The sequence below is a fragment of the Salvelinus fontinalis genome, chromosome 2 (genome assembly GCF_029448725.1).
Source record: "Salvelinus fontinalis isolate EN_2023a chromosome 2, ASM2944872v1, whole genome shotgun sequence".
Lineage (NCBI taxonomy): Eukaryota > Metazoa > Chordata > Actinopteri > Salmoniformes > Salmonidae > Salvelinus > Salvelinus fontinalis.
Genome location: NC_074666.1, coordinates 77,273,526 through 77,299,237, shown reverse-complemented (window position 1 = coordinate 77,299,237; position 25,712 = coordinate 77,273,526). Strand labels below are relative to the sequence as shown.

At 48.8% G+C, this 25,712-nt stretch overlaps 1 pseudogene; it reads left to right on the top strand.

The window, feature by feature from the left end:
* The first annotated feature begins 415 nt into the window (after nt 1–415).
* LOC129867428 (meiosis inhibitor protein 1-like) overlaps nt 416–25,712 on the top strand; it is a 37,070-nt pseudogene continuing 11,773 nt past the window's right edge.

Sequence of the window (25,712 nt, the reverse complement as noted above, 5' to 3'; positions counted from 1 at the left end):
CCCCACTTGAGTTTTGCATTGTGGCAAAAAACAATCTGCATTTTAACTACACACAAGGCCCTATAACTGCTAGTTAGTCTCTCAGTGATCATGTTAGTAGTCTACCGCATGAGTAAGCTACCTACAGCTGTTCCACGTCTGGGCACCCGAACGATCTAGGCAGCCGAGCTCGTATCCCGACCGGTAACCAGAGTCTGAAAATGGGCGAGTTCATTTTGCATCGCCCCGTGCCCCGGATGCTTATGTTTGCAATACTGTGACAACAAACACCAAGTTTGTACAACCATGTTGATCATGTATTTTTTGTGCAACATGTCAATAGCTCTATGTAGCCTAATTCCCACCCTGAAAAAATAAAATGAAATTGCGCTTATGCTTAATAACCTACTGGGGTATGGAATGCAATAGTTGTAACATGTCGACCATGTCTTTTGTGTACAACATTCATCTGAGATCAAGGGAGCGGGGGAAGCGGCAGCGGAGCACTGAGCAGCAGCCAATCGAGGGGGGAGCGTCAGTGTGCGGAGCAATGAGCAGCAGCCAATCAAGGAGGGGAAGCGGCAGCGGAGCACTGAGCAGCAGCCAATCAAGGAGGGGGGAGCGTCAGTGTGCGGAGCAATGAGCAGCAGCCAATCAAGGAGGGGAAGCGGCAGCGGAGCACTGAGCAACACCTACGTAGGTAGCAGAGTGGGCAGCAGCTACGTTGGTAGCAGAGTGGGCAGCAGCTACGTTGGTAGCAGAGTGGGCAGCAGCTACGTAGGTAGCAGAGTGGGCAGTAGCTACGTAGGTAGCAGAGTGGGCAGCAGCTACGTAGGTAGCAGAGTGGGCAGTAGCTACGTAGGTAGCAGAGTGGGCAGCAGCTACGTAGGTAGCAGAGTGGGCAGCAGCTACGTTGGTAGCAGAGTGGGCAGCAGCTACGTAGGTAGCAGAGTGGGCAGTAGCTACGTAGGTAGCAGAGTGGGCAGCAGCTACGTAGGTAGCAGAGTGGGCAGCAGCTACGTAGGTAGCAGAGTGGGCAGTAGCTACGTAGGTAGAGTGGGCAGCAGCTACGTAGGTAGCAGAGTGGGCAGCAGCTACGTTGGTAGCAGAGTGGGCAGCAGCTACGTAGGTAGCAGAGTGGGCAGCAGCTACGTTGGTAGCAGAGTGGGCAGTAGCTACGTAGGTAGCAGAGTGGGCAGAAGCTACGTAGGTAGCAGAGTGGGCAGCAACTACGTAGGTAGCAGAGTGGGCAGCAGCTACGTAGGTAGCAGAGTGGGCAGAAGCTACATAGGTGTCACGCCCTGGCCTTAGTATTATTGGTTTTCTTTATTATTTTAGTTAGGTCAGGGTGTGACATGGGTAATGTTTATGTTTTGTTTGTTTTGGGTGTTTATTTGGTAAAGGGGTTAATGGGTGTAGTATATGGTTTTGTGTTGAGTGTAGATGTTTAGCATTGTCTATGGTGGTTAGTATTCTAGGAGAGTCTATGGTTGCCTGAATGAGTTCCCAATTAGAGACAGCTGATTTCGGTTGTCTCTGATTGGGAGCCTTATTTAGGGTAGCCATAGGCTCTCATTAGGTGTGGGTAATTGTCTATGTAAGAACGTTAGTAGCCTGTATGTTTGTGCACAACGTTTGTAGCTTCACGGTCGTTTTGTTATTTTGTTAGTTTGTAAAGTGTTTTTGTGTCGTGTTCATCTTCGTTCGTGTTAAAATAAAAGAAGATGGCATATTTTCCAACTGCTGCATTTTGGTCCATTAATCCGCCACACGATCGTGACAGAATTACCCACCATAGGACCAAGCGGCATGACCAGCGGCAACAGGAGAAATACAAGGATTCATGGACATGGGAGGAAATTTTAGACCGGGAGGTACCAGGAGAATATAACCGCCCCAAAGCTGAGCTGGAGGCAGCGAAAGCAGAGAGGCGGCGATATGAGGAGCTAGCTCGGAGACAGGAGAAGGAACCTACAAAGGATCTGGGCTACACTACGTGGGAGGAGATCGACAGGTGGGCGATCAACCCAGGGAGAGTGCCGGAGCCCGCCTGGGATTCTCTGGCGCAGTGCGAGGAGGGATACCGGCGAATGGAGGCAGCACGACGAAGCGGTAGGAAGCCTGTGGGAAAACCCAAAAAATTTCTTTGGGGGGGGCTTAAAGGGAGAGTGGCGAAGTCAGGTAGGAAACCTGCGCCTACTCCCTGTAATTACCGTGGAGAGCGAGAGTACGGGCAGACACCGTGTTACGCAGTAGAGCGCACGGTGTCTCCTGTACGTGTGCATAGCCCGGTGCGGGTTATTCCACCTCCCCGCACTGGCAGGGCTAGATTGAGTATTGAGCCGGATGTCATGAAGCCGGTCCTACATATCTGGCCACCAGTGCGTCTCCTCGGGCCGGTTTACATGGCACCAGCCTTACGCATGGTGTCCCCGGTTCGCCTACATAGCCCGGTGCGGGTTATTCCACCTCCCCGCACTGGTCGGGCAACGGGGAGCATTCAACCAGGTAAGGTTGGTCAGGCTCAATGCTCAAGGGAGCCAATACGCCTGCACGGTCCGGTATTTCTGGCGCCACCTTCCCGCCCCAGTTCAGTGCCACCAGTACATACACCACGTAACAGGCTTCCAGTGTGTCTCCAGAGCCCTGTTCCTCCTCCACGCACTCGTCCTATGGTGCGTGTCTCCAGCCCGGTACCACCAATTCCGGCACCACGCACTAAGCCTCTTGTGCGTTTCCAGAGTCCTGTGCATCCTGTTGCTGTTCCCCGCATTAGCCCTGAGATGCGTGTCCCCAGTCCGGTACCACCAGTTCCGGCCCCACGCACTAGGCCTAATGTGCGTCCCCAGGGTCCAGTATGCCCTGTTCCTGCTCCCCGCACTAGCCCTGAGATGCGTGTCCCCAGCCCGGTGCCACCAGTCCCGGCACCACGCACCAGGCCTACAGTGCGCCTCAGCCGGCAGGAGTCTGCCGTCTGCACAGCGATGACTGAACTGCTCGTCTCCCCAGCGCCATCTGAGCCATCCGTCTCCCCAGCGCCATCTGAGCCATCCGTCTCCCCAGCGCCATCTGAGCCATCCGTCTGCAATGAGCCTGCAAAGCCGCCCGTCTGCCATGAGCCTGCAAAGCCGCCCGTCTGCCATGAGCCCACTGAGCCGTCCGCCAGACAGGAGCCGCTAGAGCCGCCAGCCAGACAGGAGCCGCTAGAGCCGTCCGTCAGACAGGATCTGCCAGAGCCGCCAACCAGACAGGATCTGCCAGAGCCGCCAACCAGACAGGATCTGCCAGAGCCGCCAATCAGACAGGAGCAGCCAGATCCGTCAGCTAGCCATGAGCAGCCAGATCCGTCAGCTAGCCATGAGCAGCCAGATCCGTCAGCTAGCCATGAGCAGCCAGATCCGTCAGCTAGCCATGAGCAGCCAGATCCGTCAGCTAGCCATGAGCAGCCAGATCCGTCAGCTAGCCATGAGCAGCCAGATCCGTCAGCTAGCCATGAGCAGCCAGATCCGTCAGCTAGCCATGAGCAGCCAGATCCGTCAGCCAGCCATGGGCCATCCCTCAGTCCGGAGCTGCCATTCCTCAGTCCGGAGCTGCCCCTTACCCTGGTGCTGCCCCTTACCCTGGTGCTGCCCCTTACCCTGGTGCTGCCCCTTACCCTGGTGCTGCCCCTTACCCTGGTACTGTCCCTGACCCTAGTACTGCCCCTGACCCTGGTACTGCCTCTTACCCTGGTACTGCCCCTTAGTCCGGAACTGCCCCTGAATGCAATGGGGTTAAGGTGGAGGGGGGTCGTTTGGAGGAAGCCTAGGAGGTGTTTAGGTACTGTGGTGACGTGGGGACCGCGACCAGAGCCGGAGCCGCCACCGTGGATGGAAGCCCACCCAGACCCTCCCCTAGACTGTGTATGGTGCGCCCGGAGTTCGCGCCTCAAGGGGGGGGTTATGTCACGCCCTGGCCTTAGTATTATTGTTTTTCTTAATATTTTAGTTAGGTCAGGGTGTGACATGGGTAATGTTTATGTTTTGTTTGTTTTGGGTGTTTATTTGGTAAAGGGGTTAATGGGTGTAGTATATGGTTTTGTGTTGAGTGTAGATGTTTAGCATTGTCTATGGTGGTTAGTATTCTAGGAGAGTCTATGGTTGCCTGAATGAGTTCCCAATTAGAGACAGCTGATTTCGGTTGTCTCTGATTGGGAGCCTTATTTAGGGTAGCCATAGGCTCTCATTAGGTGTGGGTAATTGTCTATGTAAGAACGTTAGTAGCCTGTATGTTTGTGCACAACGTTTGTAGCTTCACGGTCGTTTTGTTATTTTGTTGTTTTGTTAAAGTGTTTTTGTGTCGTGTTCATCTTCGTGTTAAAATAAAAGAAGATGGCATATTTTCCAACTGCTGCATTTTGGTCCGTTAATCCGCCACACGATCGTGACAATAGGTAGCAGAGTGGGCAGCAGCTACGTAGGTAGCAGAGTGGGCAGCAGCTACGTAGGTAGCAGAGTGGGCAGCAGCTACGTAGGTAGCAGAGTGGGCAGCAGCTACGTAGGTAGCAGAGTGGGCAGCAGCTACGTAGGTAGCAGAGTGGGCAGCAGCTACGTAGGTAGCAGAGTGGGCAGCAGCTACATAAAATACAAAAATACTACAAATGAGCAGAAATCTATTTTATATTTAGCCACGGAACTTTCGGGTTCCAGAAAATCCGGAACCGCAGCCGCTCCGTAATAGTTTTGTTTGTGTGTGTGTGCGTTTGTGTGCGTGTGTGGACATTGTCAGTGTTTTACTATTTTGTCTAAGCAGCGCGGTGTCATGACTCCATGTGGACTGCCGCTGTTGACGGTGCCTGCCTGTCAGCAAGCTCACGCCTCCCAGCTGATACACAGGCACTGAGGCCCTGAATAGAGAGGGTGAGAGAGTACAGTAGAGGGGGAGAAACTATTCAGTACAGAGAACTCAACTCACATATAGTAGTCCCAGCTTGTTTTCAATCATCTGTCGAATTGATCTCATTATTTTCCTTTACATGACTTTGCATAGTGTTGAAATGCACAGGCAGACGTGTTTTCTCCCTCCTTTCTCTCCTCCCGTTTGTATTGTGGTGTAACCAGACCTGGTTGGAGCCGGGAGTCTCCTGGCTGGCTGCCTCTGGAGTCTGACCTGCTCCACACAGCAGCCGTGTCTGGGCCTCTAACTCTCAGGCTGGCTGCGTCAAAGTTAAACAAACTCAATTCAACAGGGTGTCTGACTGAGTCTGGTGTGTAGTATCAGCCTGCCATGCTTTATACACACAACGGTCTGTTCACCGCTACTCTCAGCCAAGAGTGTAGCTGGGGTTTAGTTCCTGCTTTGTTCACTGTTGTTTTCTCACCCATCGCCCTTATGTTCTGTCTGTCTCTGCCTTAGTGTGTGTATGTGTCTATCTCATTTCCTCTCCCCCCACCTCCCTTTATCATTCTCTTCCTCTCTCCCCTCCTCGCTCTCTCTCTCGCTCCAGTGCCCCTGTTGGAGCGGTTGTGCTCCACGCTGCTCTACCCAGACGAGGGTCTGAAGGCCTCAGTCTTCTACGTGTGCAGAGGGTGTGGGGGGAGTGGCCCAGTCCCTCCCCTCCCCCCTCAGAGACAGGGTGTGTGTGCTGCTGATGCAGACCTTGGCCCACGCCTGTTCCTCTCAGCTCACCATCAACTGCCTGGGTGAGAACCATCATATTTAGGGGGGGCGGTGCTTATTACCATATAATAAGCGGTAGTATGATACGATATGTGCATGGAACCTAACACTTCGTATGAATCAGTGAATATGGAAGTGTGTTTTCTGTTTGTGCGTCAGGCTTCCTGAAGCAGCTGCTGAAGCTGGGTGAGGTGGTGTCTGTGCTGGTGAACAGCCCCTGTGAGCAGATCCGGTCTGATCTGGATCAGAGCCTGGACCAGGACCAAGAGGCCCAGTCCAGCACCCAGCTCTCCCTGGAGCGCTGCCCACTGCCACTCATACTCAAAAAGGTTTTCACCAATCTACCACCATTTTTTTGTGAAAATGTGATAACTTCTACTGTTTCTACTGCTGCTATCTTTGACTGATTACATTGAGTGTCTATAAAACGGCAGTGTTTGAAGACATTGTCATGACGACTAATGTGTGTGTGTGTTGTAGCTGTTGCTGTGTGGGGAGGAGACATTGCAGGTGGCCAGTGCTCAGTGTATGACTGCTATCCTGGTCCACTCCCCCAGCCAGTCCTGTGCTTCCTTCATCCAGGCAGACGTACCTGGTGAGAGAACTTGTTTGAATGTCTGAGACGCCGGTCTGTTAGTGTATCTTTCTCTCCTGTGTCTCAGCATTCTCTCTCTCCCAGAGTTTCTGTTTGAGCGTCTGAACCGTGGCAGTGAGGTGCTGCTGTGGTCCGTCTACAACTGTCTGCTGCTGCTCACTGAGGACCCGCTCTTCTTCTCTCAGTGTCACTCTGTCTACGGTGAGAGAAAGAGGACACATATACACACACACACACACACACACACACACACACACACACACACACACACAATCACAGTATGGCATCATAGGATTACTGAGCAAGACGTAAAAGTCACTGTGTGTGTGTGTGTGTGTGTGTGTGTCAGGTATTGAGTCTCTGGCATGCAGTCTGAAGGAGGCCATGAGGCTGACTAACGTGGAGGTGCAGAGATAGGGCCTGCTGCTGCTCACAGAGATACTGGAGAGGTGAGGCATCTGTCTACCTCATACATAACAGTAGAGAGGTGAGGCATCTGTCTACCTCATACATAACAGTAGAGATGTGAGGCATCAGGTCTGTCTACCTCATACATAACAGTAGAGGTGAGACATCAGGTCTGTCTACCTCGTACATAACAGTAGAGAGGTGAGGCATCAGGTCTGTCTACCTCATACATAACAGTAGAGAGGTGAGGCATCAGGTCTGTCTACCTCATACATAACAGTAGAGAGGTGAGGCATCTGTCTACCTCATACATAACAGTAGAGAGGTGAGGCATCTGTCTACCTCATACATAACATTAGAGAGGTGAGGCATCTGTCTACCTCATACATAACAGTAGAGAGGTGAGGCATCAGGTCTGTCTACCTCATACATAACAGTAGAGAGGTGAGGCATCAGGTCTGTCTACCTTATACATAACAGTAGAGAGGTGAGGCATCAGGTCTGTCTACCTCATACATAACAGTAGAGAGGTGAGGCATCAGGTCTGTCTACCTCATACATAACAGTAGAGAGGTGAGGCATCAGGTCTGTCTACCTCATACATAACAGTAGAGAGGTGAGGCTTCAGGTCTGTCTACCTCGTACATACCAGTAGAGAGGTGAGGCATCAGGTCTGTCTACCTCATACGTAACAGTAGAGAGGTGAGGCTTCAGGTCTGTCTACCTCATACATAACAGTAGAGAGGTGAGGCATCAGGTCTGTCTACCTCATACATAACAGTAGAGAGGTGAGGCATCTGTCTACCTCATACATAACAGTAGAGATGTGAGGCATCAGGTCTGTCTACCTCGTACATAACAGTAGAGAGGTGAGGCATCAGGTCTGTCTACCTCATACATAACAGTAGAGAGGTGAGGCATCAGGTCTGTCTACCTCATACATAACAGTAGAGAGGTGAGGCATCTGTCTACCTCATACATAACAGTAGAGAGGTGAGGCATCTGTCTACCTCATACATAACATTAGAGAGGTGAGGCATCTGTCTACCTCATACATAACATTAGAGAGGTGAGGCATCAGGTCTGTCTACCTCATACATAACAGTAGAGAGGTGAGGCATCAGGTCTGTCTACCTCATACATAACAGTAGAGAGGTGAGGCATCAGGTCTGTCTACCTCATACATAACAGTAGAGAGGTGAGGCATCAGGTCTGTCTACCTCGTACATAACAGTAGAGAGGTGAGGCTTCAGGTCTGTCTACCTCGTACATACCAGTAGAGAGGTGAGGCATCAGGTCTGTCTACCTCATACGTAACAGTAGAGAGGTGAGGCTTCAGGTCTGTCTACCTCATACATAACAGTAGAGAGGTGAGGCATCAGGTCTGTCTACCTCATACATAACAGTAGAGAGGTGAGGCATCTGTCTACCTCATACATAACAGTAGAGAGGTGAGGCATCTGTCTACCTCATACATAACAGTAGAGAGGTGAGGCATCAGGTCTGTCTACCTCATACATAACAGTAGAGAGGTGAGGCATCAGGTCTGTCTACCTCGTACATAACAGTAGAGAGGTGAGGCATCTGTCTACCTCATACATAACAGTAGAGGTGAGGCATCAGGTCTGTCTACCTCATACATAACAGTAGAGAGGTGAGGCATCAGGTCTGTCTACCTTATACATAACAGTAGAGAGGTGAGGCATCAGGTCTGTCTACCTCATACATAACAGTAGAGAGGTGAGGCATCAGGTCTGTCTACCTCATACATAACAGTAGAGAGGTGAGGCATCAGGTCTGTCTACCTCATACATAACAGTAGAGAGGTGAGGCATCAGGTCTGTCTACCTCGTACATAACAGTAGAGAGGTGAGGCTTCAGGTCTGTCTACCTCATACATAACAGTAGAGAGGTGAGGCTTCAGGTCTGTCTACCTCGTACATAACAGTAGAGGTGAGGAATCAGGTCTGTCTACCTCATACATAACAGTAGAGAGGTGAGGCATCAGGTCTGTCTACCTCATACATAACAGTAGAGAGGTGAGGCATCAGGTCTGTCTACCTCATACATAACAGTAGAGAGGTGAGGCATCAGGTCTGTCTACCTCGTACATAACAGTAGAGGTGAGGCATCAGGTCTGTCTACCTCATACGTAACAGTAGAGAGGTGAGACATCAGGTCTGTCTACCTCGTACATAACAGTAGAGAGGTGAGGCTTCAGGTCTGTCTACCTCGTACATAACAGTAGAGAGGTGAGGCATCAGGTCTGTCTACCTCGTACATAACAGTAGAGAGGTGAGGCATCAGGTCTGTCTACCTCATACATAACAGTAGAGAGGTGAGGCATCAGGTCTGTCTACCTCATACGTAACAGTAGAGAGGTGAGACATCAGGTCTGTCTACCTCGTACATAACAGTAGAGAGGTGAGGCATCAGGTCTGTCTACCTCGTACATAACAGTAGAGAGGTGAGGCATCAGGTCTGTCTACCTCGTACATAACAGTAGAGAGGTGAGGCTTCAGGTCTGTCTACCTCGTACATAACAGTAGAGAGGTGAGGCATCAGGTCTGTCTACCTCGTACATAACAGTAGAGAGGTGAGGCATCAGGTCTGTCTACCTCGTACATAACAGTAGAGAGGTGAGGCATCAGGTCTGTCTACCTCGTACATAACAGTAGAGAGGTGAGGCATCAGGTCTGTCTACCTCGTACATAACAGTAGAGAGGTGAGGCATCAGGTCTGTCTACCTCGTACATAACAGCTGGTCTATCTGACATTTTGTGAATGAATCGCAAGTTGTCCTTTACATTCAGTGAAAGTGACAAGACTGGTCTCAGTGCTGAACAAGCACGGAGAAAGGCGTGAGAGAGAGGGGTAATTTGACCTCGTTCACAGCATCTCGTATTTTTATTTTTATTTATCTAGGCAAGTCAGTTAAAAACAAATTCTTATTTACAATGACGGCCTACAGCCGTGGGTTGTTTGGAGGATTTTCCAGGTTCCTCTGGGCTGTCCAGCGTTGTTGTGGCAACAGCCTGCCTGACCACATCTCTAATGGTGCCATGTGGCTGACATCAGAACATCACTGTGGAGCGTTGTGACAGAGACAGGTCACAGCTGTTTATTATCTGTGTCTCTCTCTCCAGGCAGCCTGCGGGGGTGCGTCTGTTCTCCAGCGCTACAGGATTTGTGGCCGTGGCAGAGGCAGTGCTCTCTGGAGTCTGCTCCCCCTGGCAACACAGGCTGCCCACACTGCCACCGCCCTCCTCAGGTACACAGACAGACCGACCGACCGACCGACCGACCGACAGACAGACAGACAGACAGACAGACAGACAGACGCATGCAGGCTGTGAGCACCACAAACATGAGCTACAGATAAATGTTGATTTCTCTCTGTACTGTGTGTCTCTGTAGGGTGACGCACCAGTCCAGCCCAGTACAGTACAAAGAGCTGGAGAAGCTGGTGGAAGACATTATTGCTCGGTGCACTGAGCTGCCCTTATCTGCCTCCTCGCGGTGCCGAGGGAGTCAGTCTCTGTTCACCTTTGTGTGTCAGCAAGGGGACAACTCCACTTCACGTCAGGAAACACCATTGGAAAGGTTTCTTGACTGTGTGCCTGTTACTCTCTCTTCCAGGTGAGCCTCAGAGGAGCTGAGTCCAGCAGCCAGGCCTCGAGAGCGGGAGGGTGTCTACTCCAGGCCCTGGTCTGCGTCCATGCCGCCTGCAGGTCAGTGAGGCAGAATGCAACTGTTGCGGTCACAGATAACATTTACCCCCCTATTTTCAGTGTGTTTAGCGTGTGTCTGTGTGTTCCAGGTTAGTGGAGCAGTGTTCGTCTGAGCCTGGTCTGAAGGAGAATGTGTTCACAGCTCCATCCAAACAGGTTCAGGGTCAGGACCCGCTGGAGTCCCTGTGTCACTGTCTGTGTCTGTGTCTGCTACACGGCTGTGACACTGTTTGCATCCCCACCGTCAGTGAGCCCCGCCCCCAGCACACACATGTTCATGCACCATGTGTCTACTCACACACGTGTGTGTGTGTGTGTGTGTGTGTGTGTAGAGGCATTGTGAGCTCGCGCCCAGCGCCCAGGTGCCCCAGCACTTCTTCTCCATCCTGTCGTACCAGTTCTCCCTTCTACCCTCCCTCATGCCCCTCTTCGCTGCCAAACTGGGGAGGCATGTTGTCCGGGGGGGTAGGGGGATCATTGTTTTTCTCGCCCCCAGGTACAATGACCCATGTCTCTGTCCTCCCACCATACCTCCGACTCATCCCCCTCTTCCTCCATTCTTCTTCCTCTCTTCTTTCCAGCATCCTCTGGTTTCTTCAGGCTGGCTCTGGAGCACAAAGTTGTCCTCTGTGCAGGAAACAGGTAACAGGAGAACCTGAGAACACACACAGACCAACCCCCCCCCCCCCCCCCCCCCCCCCCCCCTCCCCCAGACAGGTAATTGCTAATGGCGCTGTTATAGTGTGGACTTGTAAAAGTGCCCAGGAAGTGAGAGTTGACACACAGAAGCATCTTTCACGTCACTTTGTTTCAGTCTGCCCATGAAAGCTCTACTCTCACCCGTCTATCAGTCTTGTCTGCCTGTGTGCAGAAGAAGAGGAAGCTCACAGGCCAGGCTGGCTATGTGGTTGTGCTTGAGGTTCACTAACTGTAACTCTCCCCTATGAGCTGTCATGAAACTGAGTCCAAAGTGCATTTGGATATTTTTTTACTCAATTGAAATGCTAAGTCAGAACATTTACTGCACACAGGAGTAGGTTTGATACCATTATTATACTATATAGTGTGAGAAGATAACATCTCCCTTTCTTAGTTGTCCCTCTCTTTCTTTCACACTCACCCGCTCTTCCTCATCTCACGGTAGAAACCCAGCTCTGAATGCAGCCTGCTGTGGTTTTCTGCAGAGGCTCAGTGTGTCTCTTCTGTCCCAACCAGACCCTGCAGCCAGCATCCTCCCACAAGGTACTGACACAACACATTCGCCACGAAAAACTCAGTGGCATTAAGGTTTAATGTCACAGTAAAGCACTTTGTAGCACTTAAAGTCTGTGGAGAAGGCCCTTGGACTTTATTATGTGAGGTAACGTTTGGTGTGGATGTCCTGTTTGTGACTGTGATGCAATTCAATAATGAAAAGGTCAACTGAGAACTGGTGTCAGTGTGTTTTCTCTCTCTGTCTTTCTCTGTCTCTCTCTCTGAGTGTCTCTATCTCTCTCTGTCTCTCTCTCTCTCTCACTGTTCCCCAGACTGTGAGGAGATAGAGGCTGTGTTGAGGTCCAGCCTGCCCTCTCTGTGTTGCCATGTGTGTGAGTGGCCCTCTCTGCTGTGTGACTCTCCAGGGTCCCAATGTGAGTGACCGTCGGCCCCAGGGCCACTCAGTACTGTCTGCTCACATTGCTGCACCTGGCCCTGCAGCATGGAGACAGGTACTTGGGGACATGTAGACCCTGGCACAGTTGTATGGTTATTAACGACACGGCATTGCTTTGAAAGATGTCTGTTTACTGCGGCCAGTGATTTACATAGCATGGGAGGGTTATGTATGTGAGTGTGTGCATGTGTGTATACACTGAGTCTACAAAACTTTAGAAAGACCTGCTCTTTCCATGACATAGACTGACCAGGTGAATCCAGGTGAGAGCTATGATCCCTTATTGATGTCACTTGTTAAATCCACTTTAATCAGTGTAGATGAAGCGGAGGAGACAGGTTTAAGAAGGCTTTTTAAGCCTTGAGGCATGGATTGTGTATGTGTGCCATTCAGAGGTTCAAGGGGCAAGACAAAAGATTTAAGTGCCTTTGAATGGGGAATGGTAGTAGGTGCCAGGCGCCCTGGTTTGAATGTGTCAAGAACTGCAACGCTGCTGGGTTTTTCACACTCAACAGTTTCCCGTGTTTGTCATGGATAGTCCACCACCCAAAGGACATCCAGCCAACTTGACACAACTGTGGGAAGCATTGGACTCAACATGGGCCAGCATCTCTGTGGAATGCCTTGTAGAGTCCATGCCCTGACGAATTGAGGCTGTTCTGAAAAAAGGGGGCAACCCAATATTAAGAAAGGTGTTCATAATGTTTTGTACACTCAGTGTGTGTGTGTGTGTGTACAATACAATACACTTCCTGTACCTATCACTGCACCGTCAATCGTTGTGTGTGTGCACGTGCATCATAAAACTTTGTGTGTGTGTGTGTGTGTGTGTGTGTGTACCAGGCTGCTCCCTGACTCCACGGTGTTCTCCTGTGTGGTGACTCTGCTGTGCTCGGTGCAGGAGCAGGGAGACTCGGCCCTGCCTCCCTGTGTGCTCAGGTCTGCCCTCTACCTGCTGTCTGTCACACAGGACAAGAGTCCCGACCTGGACTGGGTAAGTCAACTCATTTCAATACGATGATAATAGTGGGCTGCAGGCGCTCTAACAACATGTAATAAATTGCAGAAGGGTTGTTCATTCCTTGGACTATTTAACTGAAGTTATAGTCAATGAAATAGAATCCCACTTTGATGCGAAAGGCTCCAACATCAACTATATATGCCTTTCTTTTTGAAAGCTGGGTATTAATGATACCGAAAGAGAGAGAGTTTTCCCTTTTATGTCCACAACAGTGCTAACACAACTCTAGTCCTTAACCCGTTGACGCGTACGATCACGTATTTGTGATCGTTGATGAGTGCTCCCTGCAGCGTACGATCTCAAATATGTGATTGGAACAGTAGCAACAGAACGTATGACGCAACAAACGCGTCTGAACACCATTGTTGTCTGAACAGCATCTAAATATTTGATGGTACTGATGGAAAATAAACGTCTTAAACTTTATTCCTCAATTTGACCTTTTATTGTAAAAGATGAATGCAAACTTCGTCATCCAAGCATCACACGGAACACATCCACAGCCGAACTCATTCCATAAACCAGTCTAAATGACAGGTTGTGCTGATGTACCACATCTCTGGTGAGCACGAGAGACTAATGTAATGTTGTTTAGAAAATAAATGCGTTTCAACTAAGCTAACAGCAGCTAAATTCTTTATGATGGTAGCCATGTTTTTTTATGTTTGACTTGGCAAAAACTCTCTAATCCCAGAATGCCATTCACTATAAGACGCAAATAAACAAAGTCAAAGATGGCTGCGCTCATTGCCAGAAAAATATGAACTTAGTTTAGCCACTTTTCAGCATATTACAAATCGTCGATGTACATGTTACAGTATATACAAGAACCGGAGCACATGACTTGACAAGCCATTTACCATATTTGACAAATCACAAAGCAAATAAAATGTTTTCACCCCACAGATCATCACACCAAATACAAGCCTACTGCCTAGCCTAACCGTAGCGTGAAAGCTAAACAGGGATGAAACCATTTTAGGGGGGTTTGTGGGGGGGTTAATTTCATTTATGGGGGGTTTTCAAGTTCGTGGGGGGTAGAAATGGGGGGGAAAGTATTATGGGGGGATATGATGCAGGAAATATTACTATGTGTAAGGACCGACGCTGGAGTTGAGAAGCAGGTACGGGGAGTCAAACATTTAATGAGGAACAGACAAGGAACAAGACAGAAATAGCATCAGCACACAGGTAACAAAACAACATACGAACTTTAATGCGCAAGCGGGGAACCGAGCTGGGGGACAGACAGATATAGGGAAGGAAATAACAGGTGATTGAGTCCAGGTGAGTCCAAAGGATCGCTGATGCGCGTGACGAGGGAAGCAGGTGTGCGTAATGATGGTGGCAGGAGTGAGTAATACTCGGGAGCCCGGCGCCAGGTGAGAAGTTTATACTAAATAAAAATAAAACCCCTGGAAACGGGGGTCTGAGCTGGCAACCCTGAGGTACCAAAGTTACAATCTGATGTCGCATTCAAAACGACTGGCAACTGGGAAATCTCTGACTTCAGTGTGTTCAAGACAACTGGAAACTCTGAAAAAAACGAGCCTCTTTCCAGAGCTCCGACCTGAAGATCATTGACGTCGTGATTTTACAGTTGTCTTGAAAGCACCATAATTAATTTGAGTGAACTATTACATTTACATTTAAGTCATTTAGCAGACGCTCTTATCCAGAGCGACTTACAAATTGGTGCATTCACCTTATGATATCCAGTGGAACAACCGCTTTACAATAGTGCATCTAAATCTTTTAACTATCCCTTGGTATAACATCTTTGGTCTGACAGAAGCTTACGTGACAACCAGAATGCATTGTATGATGTCAACAAACACGGTGCCACACATAGCTGGCAAATAGCTTAGCATCAGCTCATCATAATCAGTACTACATTCAAAAAAGTATTTTACACACATCATGTGTGTCCAGTACAATCTACAAGAATCAGAATGCATGATTTGTCATTAGAACTTGAAAATGTGAATAAAACAGTAAATACATTATGATCCATACATACATATGGTGTGCTACAGCAGAAACAACAACAAAATATACAGAAAATAAGCCACGTACTTTGATAGGAACGCACACATGTCCAAAGTCCAATTTGTAAGGAAAACAAATATGAAGGCAATGCGGGCGCCAGCCAGAAAATGTGCTGGGGGGAAACGTTTGTGCAAGGCCTGTTCTGACTAGAGATGCGCAATGTCTTCATACTTGATCTGGGGAAACACTAGGGAAGTGCTTGGGCTCTCGTTGAAGAGAGAAGTTTGTCCGCTCAGTAAAGCCTCAAACATAAATTGTCTGCAGCAGTGAAATGGGCTAGTTCTTATGCAAATTAACGAGGAGGCGGAACACACCTCAATTCAAACGGTTGTTTTGAAAATAAAACGTGTTAGAAAATAATTTGAAATTGAGAAGTTGAAACAAGCCTATATATAATTAGCAGGCAGCGTGCCTTGGTTTGAGGGCATCGCGGGTAACTGTCCTGTTGCATGGAACAGTGAGAGCATTCTGACATCACGGGCATGAGAACTCACGCAGGGCGACGGTTAGAGACATTTGGAACTCACGAGGAAATTAAGGATATGGCTCTTCATGTCTCCATTATTCCTCAACACCTTATTGGTAAATGAAGTGGTTGATGAATGTACAAAGCCATAACTCCTCTGTTTCTTGTTAGTCAAGTCACAACAAATTACCTTAAGCATCAGAGTTGTGCACCTGTAAGACTTCCTTCTCATTCTTTAGTCCTCTAAACTGCATCAGCAAGGCCCTGTCCTCCAGCCCCAGTTTCGTCTCCCTCTACATCCACTCCTACACTTCCTTTTCCGCTACCCAGAGCTGGCCGAGCATTTTGGGCACCGGGTCCTGGAGCTGTGGTTGTCCCACCGTGCTGAGGCCACACTGCAGTCAGACACAAACAGTAAGAAGACAGAGGGCCCGTCAGAGCAGAACCAGGATCCAGACAACACAGCCCTGATGACTCTGCTGGAGAAGAGCCCCACTGTCATACTGAACTTGCTGGTGAGGGAGGGAGACCCCATGTACTGTCCAGAGACTGGGCACAAGCCTGTTTCTTTGCCAATCCCAGCTCTCTGCATGAACCCCTGCCTCTCTGTGTCTGTAGGGTATGGTGTGTACCAGGGAGGCTCCCCTGGCAGAACGTGCTGTAGAGGTGCTGGAGAGTTTCCTGCAGGGCTGTAAGGCCGGCCTGTGTACCCTACTCAGACCCACTCTGCTACAGGTGCTCCAGAGACTGGGCCTGGAGAGCAGCCAGGGGACAGGAGGTGAGGAGCAAAAACAAGAGTATACCATTATTTAGATATATAGTCTATCTGTCAATGATTGGGTGCAGAGATGTAGCGGAGTCAGGCGCAGGACACAGGTTTGAGCAAAACAACTGAGTTTACTCACAAAAAGGCAAGCAATATTCCAATAAGGAAAATACAGACAGAATAACACCTACACGAACCACTAAGACACCAACAATCACGGACAGAACAGAAAGATATGCCAGAGGGTTAAATAGGGAACATGATATGGGGATTGAAACCAGGTGTGTGTAATACAGACAAAACAAAACGAAAATTAAACATGGATCGGTGGTGACTAAAAAGCCGGTGACGTCGACTGCCGAACACCACCCGAACAAGGAGAGGGGCCGACTTCGGCGGAAGTCGTGACACTATCTATATAATTAGCCATATATCCTCATGTTACAAATACAATTGGTAAAGAAGATCCATGTATACCGAACAAAAATATAAATGCAACATGCAACAATTTTAAACAATTTTTACTGAGTTACAATTCAAATAGGGAAATCAGTCAATTTAAATAAATTCATTAGGCCTTAATCTATGGATTTCACATGACTAGACAGGGGCGCAGGCATGGGTGGGCCTGGGAGGGCATAGGCCCACCCACTGGGGAGCCAGGACCAGCCAATCAGACCATGTCTCCACAAAAGGACTTTATTACAGACAGAAATACTCCTCAGTTTCATCAGCTGTCCGTGTGGCTGGTCACAGAAGATCCCGCAGGTGAAGAAGCCGGATGTGGAGGTCCTGGGCTGGCGTTGTTACATGTTGTCTGCGGTTGTGAAGCCAGTTGGACGTACTGCCAAATTCTTTAAAACGATGTAGAGAAAGGAACATTCAATTGTCTGGCAACAGGTCTGGTGGACATTCGTGCAGACAGCATGCCAATTTCACGCTCCCTCAAAACTTGAGACATCTGTAGCATTGTGTGTGACAAACAACACATTTAAAAGTGACCGTTCACTGTCCACAGCACAAGGTGCACCTGTGTAATGATCATGCTGTTTAATCAGCTTCTTGATATGCCACACCTCTCAGGTGGATGGATTATTTTGGAAAATGAAAAATGCTCACTAACACAGATGTAAACACATTTGAGAATAATAAGCTTTTTCTGTGTATGGACCATTTCTGGGATTTAAAAAAATTCAGCTCATGAAACATGGATCAACACTTTACATGTTGCAGTTGATAGTTTTGTTTGGTGGAGTTGCAGGGAGAACAAAGCGGCTTCACTCTGTAGAGTGATATCAAGTGCAATAGAAGAAAATGTGCTTTGACGTTCCTCTCCGGCGGATGGATACCCATTGAGGTTGTGTAGGTTAATTTCTGTAGCTCAAGGGCACACCACAACTATATGTCCACTCTGGGAGGGTTGAACTAACTAGTTACCATCAGCTCTCCCACTAGAACACGCTGCACAATATAATTTGCATTAATAAACTCAGCAAAAAAAGAAACGTCCTCTCACTGTCAACTGCGTTTATTTTCAGCAAACTTAACATGTGTAAATATTTGTATGAACAATACAAGACTCAACAACTGAGACATAAAATGAACAAGTTCCACAGACATGTGACTAACATAAATTGAATAATGTGTCCCTGAACAAAGGGGGTCAAAATCAATAGTAACAGTCAGTATCAGTATCTGGCCACCAGCTGCATTAAGTACTGCAGTGCATCTCCTCCTCATGGACTGCACCAGATTTGCCAGTTCTTGCTGTGAGATGTTACCCCACTCTTCCACCTGCAAGTTCCCGGACATTTCTGGGGGGAAATGGACCTAGCTCTCACCCTCCGATCCAACAGGTCCCAGACGTGCTCAATGAGATTGAGATCCGGGCTCTTCGCTGGCCATGGCAGAACACTGACATTCCTGTCTTGCAGGAAATCACGCACAGAACGAGCAGTATGACTGGGGGCATTGTCATGCTGGAGGGTCATGTCAGGATGAGTCTGCAGGAAGGTTACCACATGAGGGAGGAGGATGTCTACCCTGTAACACACAGCGTTGAGATTGCCTGCAATGACAACAAGCCATGTCCAATGATACTGTGACACACCGTCCCAGACCATGACAGACCCTCCACCTCCAAATCAATCCCGCTCCAGAGTACAGGCCTCGGTGTAACGCTCATTCCTTCAACGATAAACGCGAATCCGACCATCACCCCTGGTGAGACAAAACCGCGACTCGTCAGTGAAGAGCACTTTTTGCCAGTCCTGTCTGGTCCAGCGATGGTGGGTTTGTGCCCATAAGCGAAATTGTTGCCGGTGATGTCTGGTGAGGACCTGCCTTACAACAGGCCTACAAGCCATCAGTCCAGCCTCTCTCAGCCTATTGAGGACAGTTTGAGCACTGATGCAGGGATTGAGCGTTCCTGGTGTAACTCGGGCAGTTGTTGTTGCCATCCTGTACCTGTCCTGCAGGTGTGATGTTCGGATGTACCGATCCTGTACAGGTGTTGTTACACGTGGTCTGCCACTGCGAGGACGATCAGCTGTCCGTTCTGTCTCCCTGTAGCGCTGTCTTAGGCTTCTCACAGTACGGACATTGCAATTTATTGCCCTGGCCACATCTGCAGTTCTCATGCCTCCTTGCAGCATGCCTAAGGCACATTCACGCAGATGAGCAGGGACCCTGGGCATCTTTCTTTTGGTGTTTTCCAGAGTCAGTAGATAGGCCTCTTTAGTGTCCTAAATTTTCATAACTGTGACCTTAATTGCCTACCGTCTGTAAGCTGTTAGTGTCTTAATGACCGTTCCACAGGTGGATGTTCATTAATTGTTTATGGTTCATTGAACAAGCATGGGAAGCAGTGTTTAAACCCTTTACAATGAAGATCTGTGTAACGGCAGTCCTCCTCCTCTTCATCTGAAGAGGAGTATTGAGGGAACCAAGGCGCAGCGTAGTGAAATGACATATTTTATTAACGAAAACACGAACTTGACTAAACTAACAAAACAAAACGGTGTAGACAGACCTAGACGACGAACTTACATAAAACAAGAAGAACGCACGAAATAGGAAACATAGGCTACACAAACCGAACAAACCGTAAACAGTCCCGCGTGGTGTACAGACACAGACACGGAAGACAATCACCCACAACGAACACTGTGAAAACGCCTACCTAAATATGACTCTTAATTAGAGGAACGCCAAACACCTGCCTCTAATTAAGAGCCATACCAGGCAACCCAATAAACCAACACAGAAACAGAAAACATAGAATGCCCACCCAAACTCACGTCCTGACCAACTAACACATATAACAAACTAACAGAAATAGGTCAGGAACGTGACATAACCCCCCCCATAAGGTGCGAACTCCGGGCGCACCAGCACAAAGTCTAGGGGAGGGTCTGGGTGGGCATCTGACCACGGTGGTGGCTCAGGCTCCGGGCGAGGTCCCCACCCCACCATAACCAATCCTAGCCTCCATCTCCCCCTAAAAATGTCCACCCTCATTCTACCCCCACAAAATCCTCTTGGTAACATCAATGACAGGGACAACACCGGGACAGAGAGATAGATCAAGACAGAGGGATAGATCAGAATATAGAGGTAGCTCAGGATAGAGAGGGAGATCAGGATAGAGGGGCAGCTCCGGACAGAGAGACAGCTCTGGACTGAGGGGCAGTTCTGGGTATATAGCCGTTTCTGGCTGAAGGGCAGCTCATGGCTGACTGACAAATCTGGACGCTCATGGCAGGCTGACGGCTCTCGACGCTCATGGCTGGCTGACGGCTCTCGACGCTCATGGCAGGCTGACGGCTCTCGACGCTCATGGCTGGCTGACGGCTCTCGACGCTCATGGCTGGCTGACGGCTCTCGACGCTCATGGCAGGCTGACGGCTCTGGCTGCTCATGGCTCGCTGGCGGCTCTGGCAGATCCTGTCTGGCTGGCGGCTCTGGCAGATCCTGTCTGGTTGGCGGCCCTGGCAGATCCTGTCTGGTTGGCGGCTCTGGCAGATCCTGTCCGGTTGGCGGCTCTGGCAGATCCTGTCCGGTTGGCGGCTCTGGCAGATCCTGTCTGACGGACGGCTCTAGCGGCTCCTGTCTGGCGGGCGGCTCTAGCAGCTCCTGTCTGGCGGACGGCTCTGTAGGCTCATGGCAGACGGGCGGCTTTGCAGGCTCATGGCAGACGGGCGGCTTTGTAGGCTCATGGCAGACGGATGGCTCAGATGGCGCTGGGGAGACGGATGGCTCAGATGGCGCTGGGGAGACGGATGGCTCAGATGGCGCTGGGGAGACGGATGGCTCAGATGGCGCTGGGGAGATGGATGGCTCTGGCCGGATAAGGCGCACTGTAGACCTGGTGCGTGGTGCCGGAACTGGAGGCACCGGGCTAAGGACACGCACCTTCATACCAGTGCGGGGAGCAGGGACAGGGCACACTGGACTCTCAAAGCCTACTCTATACCTGGTGCGTGGTACCGGCACTGGTGGCACCGGGCTGAGGGCAAGCACATCAGGATTAGTAGGGGGAGAAGAAACAGTGTGTACAGGGCTCTGGAGACGCACAGGAGGCTTAGTGCGTGGTGCCGGAACTGGAGGCACCGAACTGGATACACGCACTACAGGGAGAGTGCATGGAGGAGGAACAGGTCTCTGGAAACGCACTGGTAGCCTAGTGCGTAGTGTAGGCACTGTAGGTACTAGGCTGGGGCAGGGAGGTTTGGCCGGAAATACCGGACCGTGCAGGCGTACTGGCTCTCTTGAGCATTGAGCCTGCCCAACCTTACCTGGTTGAATGCTCCCGGTCGCCCGACCAGTGCGGGGAGGTGGAATAACCCGCACCGGCCTATGTAGGCGAACCGGGAAACCATGCGTAAGGCAGGTGCCATGTATGCCGGCCCGAGGAGACGCACTGGAGACCAGACGCGTTGAGCCGGCCTCATGACACCTGGCTCAATGCCCAATCTAGCCCTACCAGTGCGGGGAGGTGGAATAACCCGCACTGGGCTATGCACTCGTACAGGAGACACCGTGCGCTCTACTGCGTAACACGGCGCCTGCCCGTACTCCCGCTCTCCACGGTAAGCCTGGGAAGTGGGCGCAGGTCTCCTACCTGCCCTTGGCCCACTACCTCTTAGCCCCCCCCCAAGAAATTTTTGGGTGTTACTCACGGGCTTTTTGGGCTTCCCTGCAAGACGCATCCCCTCATAACTCCGGTTCCTCTCTCTCTTTTCCTCCGCTCTCCGAACTGCCTCCAGCTGTTCCCATGGACGGTGATTCACTTTAGCCCATGGTCCCTCTCCGTTAAATACTTGCTCCCAACTCCACAGGTCCTGTATACTCTCCTGTTGCTCGAAATTCCGCTGCTTGGTTCTGGATTTTTGGTGGGTGATTCTGTAACGGCAGTCCTCCTCCTCTTCATCTGAAGAGGAGGAGTATTGAGGGAACCAAGGCGCAGCGTAGTGAAACGACATATTTTATTAACGAAAACACGAACTTGACTAAACTAACAAAACAACAAAACGGTGTAGACAGACCTAGACGACAAGAAGAACGCACGAAATAGGAAACATAGGCTACACAAACCGAACAAACCGTAAACAGTCCTGCGTGGTGTACAGACACAGACACGTGGTGTACAGACACAGACACGGAAGACAATCACCCACAACGAACACTGTGAAAACGCCTACCTAAATATGACTCTTAATTAGAGGAACGCCAAACACCTGCCTCTAAGAGCCATACCAGGCAACCCAATAAACCAACACAGAAACAGAAAACATAGAATGCCCACCCAAACTCACGTCCTGACCAACTAACACATATAACAAACTAACAGAAATAGGTCAGGAACGTGACAATCTGTGAAGTTATTTGGATTTTTATGAATTATCTTTGAAAGACAGGGTCCTGAAAAGGGGACGTTTATTTTTTTGCTGAGTTTATATACTTTATATTAACCTATAATGCTGTAGGGTGACTATTTAATGTAAAAAAAATGCAGCCAGGGGAGTATGGAAATGAGTGTTTTTTGCCTCTTTCTTTCATCTCTCTCTCGTTAATTATTTCTCCCCCTTATCCCTCTCCCAATCTCTCTAGCCGTGGGCTCTCTCCCTCTGGTCCTGAGGTTGCTGTGCCTGATGCAGACCAGTGGCTCCACTGAGAATGAGATGGACGGCATCCACTTCAAACTACTCTACCACGGTGAGGTCACAGGGTCAAAAGGAGTCAGTCATGCATAATTCACTCAGATCTATAGCTGTGGTCCAACTTCATAACTTCTCCACTATTTCTCGCTATACCCACTCTGTACTCACTCTGTACTCACTCCGTACTCACGCTGTACTCACACTGTACTCTCGCTGTACTCACTCTACATTCAATATCAGTTCAATCGATATATAAATGCCTTAGGGTTTTTGCTCACATCAACAAAGCATATGACAAGCATAAGCTGAATTTGTAGATGAAAGTAGTATTTAAGTATCAATAACATGGCGGCTTTCTTCTGACTATAGATGTTATGATCTTGTATTCTGTCTGATGTCTTATTTTGTCTCCTGTCTTATTATGGGCGTGTACCAGTGAGTAACCTGGCGGGGAAGCTGCAAGCCTCCAACACGGAGTGTCTGCTGCCAGCCTTCAGCTACCTGTACTGCTGTCTGCGCCTGTCCCCCTCCCTCACTGCACTGACAGAAGTGACAAACTTAGTCTGCCACCCTGTCCTTCTCATTAAGCGCAGCACAGCGAGCAGCCTTCATACACGATGCCATCTCTCTCTCTCTCTCTCACTCTCTCTCTCACTCACTCTCTCACTCACTCTCTCACTCACTCACTCACTCACTCACTCACTCACTCACTTTGAGACCTTGATGCTCAGACAATACATTTGTCTTCTTGGGCATTTCTACAATATGTACATACAGTAGCTGCCATGTGGTACAGTATTTCGAATTTTAGTACAGAAAAATATAATTGGTATTGTGGTTAGTTGTAGAGCTCAAACTGATTTAGTCGGCATTCTTTGGAAGGTTAGCCTGGTTTCTGTGTCCAGTATCTCTGAATGACTGCATAGCTACTGTACATCGTTACAATCTGTGTGAAAGTGCAAGGTGCTATATAAAATGTAAAAAATGGAACACTCCATTCCTTTTTTTTTTATATAGCACCTTTCATTCTTTCGAGCATGGATTCAATGAATGATGCTATTTTTGCATCTCAGCCTCCTTGGATTATTCCTTTTTATGATTTGAGTGCGAGTACTTTTTGAACTCTACAGATGTTTTCTCTTCCACACATTCTTTCATTCTAGCATGACGGCAAACCCTCATACCGGCTTTCTATATATATACAGTGGGGCAAAAAAGTATTTAGTCAGCCATCAATTGTGCATGTTCTCCCACTTAAAAAGATGAGAGAGGCCTGTAATTTTCATCATAGGTACACTTCAACTATGACAGACAAAATGAGAGAAAAAAATCCAGAAAATCACAATGTAGGATTTTTAATGAATTTATTTGCAAATTATGGTGGAAAATAAGTATTTGGTCAATAACAAAAGTTTATCTCAATACTTTGTTATATACCCTTTGTTGGCAATGACAGAGGTCAAACGTTTTCTGTAAGTCTTCACAAGGTTTTCACACACTGTTGCTGGTATTTTGGCCCATTCCTCCATGCAGATCTCCTCTAGAGCAGTGATGTTTTGGGGCTGTTGCTGGGCAACACGGACTTTCAACTCCCTCCAAAGATTTTCTATGGGGTTGAGATCTGGAGACTGGCTAGGCCACTCCAGGACCTTGAAATGCTTCTTACGAAGCCACTCCTTCGTTGCCCGGGCGGTGTGTTTGGGATCATTGTCATGCTGAAAGACCCAGCCACGTTTCATCTTCAATGCCCTTGCTGATGGAAGGAGGTTTTCACTCAAAATCTCACGATACATGGCCCCATTCATTCTTTCCTTTACACAGATCAGTCGTCCTGGTCCCTTTGCAGAAAAACAGCACCAAAGCATGATGTTTCCACCCCCATGCTTCACAGTAGGTATGGTGTTCTTTGGATGCAACTCAGCATTCTTTGTCCTCCAAACACGACGAGTTGAGTTTTTACCAAAAAGTTCTATTTTGGTTTCATCTGACATTCTCCCAATCTTCTTCTGGATCATCCAAATGCTCTCTAGCAAACTTCAGATGGGCCTGGACATGTACTGGCTTAAGCAGGGGGACACGTCTGGCACTGCAGGATTTGAGTCCCTGGCGGCGTAGTGTGTTACTGATGGTAGGCTTTGTTACTTTGGTCCCAGCTCTTTGCAGGTCATTCACTAGGTCCCCCCGTGTGGTTCTGGGATTTTTGCTCACCGTTCTTGTGATCATTTTGACCACACGGGGTGAGATCTTGTGTGGAGCCCCAGATCGAGGGAGATTATCAGTGGTCTTGTATGTCTTCCATTTCCTAATAATTGCTCCCACAGTTGATTTATTCAAACCAAGCTGCTTACCTATTGTAGATTCAGTCTTCCCAGCCTGGTGCAGGTCTATAATTTTGTTTCTGGTGTCCTTTGACAGCTCTTTGGTCTTGGCCATAGTGGAGTTTGGAGTGTGACTGTTTGAGGTTGTGGACAGGTGTCTTTTATACTGATAACAAGTTAAACAGGTGCCATTAATACAGGTAACGAGTGGAGGACAGAGGAGCATCTTAAAGAAGAAGTTACAGGTCTGTGAGAGCCAGAAATCTTGCTTGTTTGTAGGTGACCAAATACTTATTTTCCACCATAATTTGCAAATAAATTCATAAAAAATCCTACAATGTGATTTTCTGGATTTTTGTTTCTAATTTTATCTGTCATAGTTGAAGTGTACGTACCTATGATGAAAATTACAGGCCTCTCTCATCTTTTTAAGTGCGATAACTTGCACAATTGGTGGCTGACTAAATACTTTTTTGCCCCACTGTATATATACACTGCTCAAAAAAATAAAGGGAACACTTAATAAACAACACAATGTAACTCCCAAGTCAATCACACTTCTGTGAAATCAAACTGTCCACTTAGGAAGCAACACTGATTGACAATAAATTTCACATGCTGTTGTGCAAATGAAATAGACAAAAGGTGGAAATTATAGGCAATTAGCAAGACACACCCAAAAAAGGAGTGATTCTGCAGGTGGTGACCACAGACCACTTCTCAGTTCCTATGCTTCCTGGCTGAGGTTTTGGTCACTTTTGAATGCTGGCGGTGCTCTCACTCTAATGGTAGCATGAGACGGAGTCTACAACCCACACAAGTGGCTCAGGTAGTGCAGCTCATCCAGGATGGCACATCAATGCGAGCTGTGGCAAGAAGGTTTGCTGTGTCTGTCAGCGTAGTGTCCAG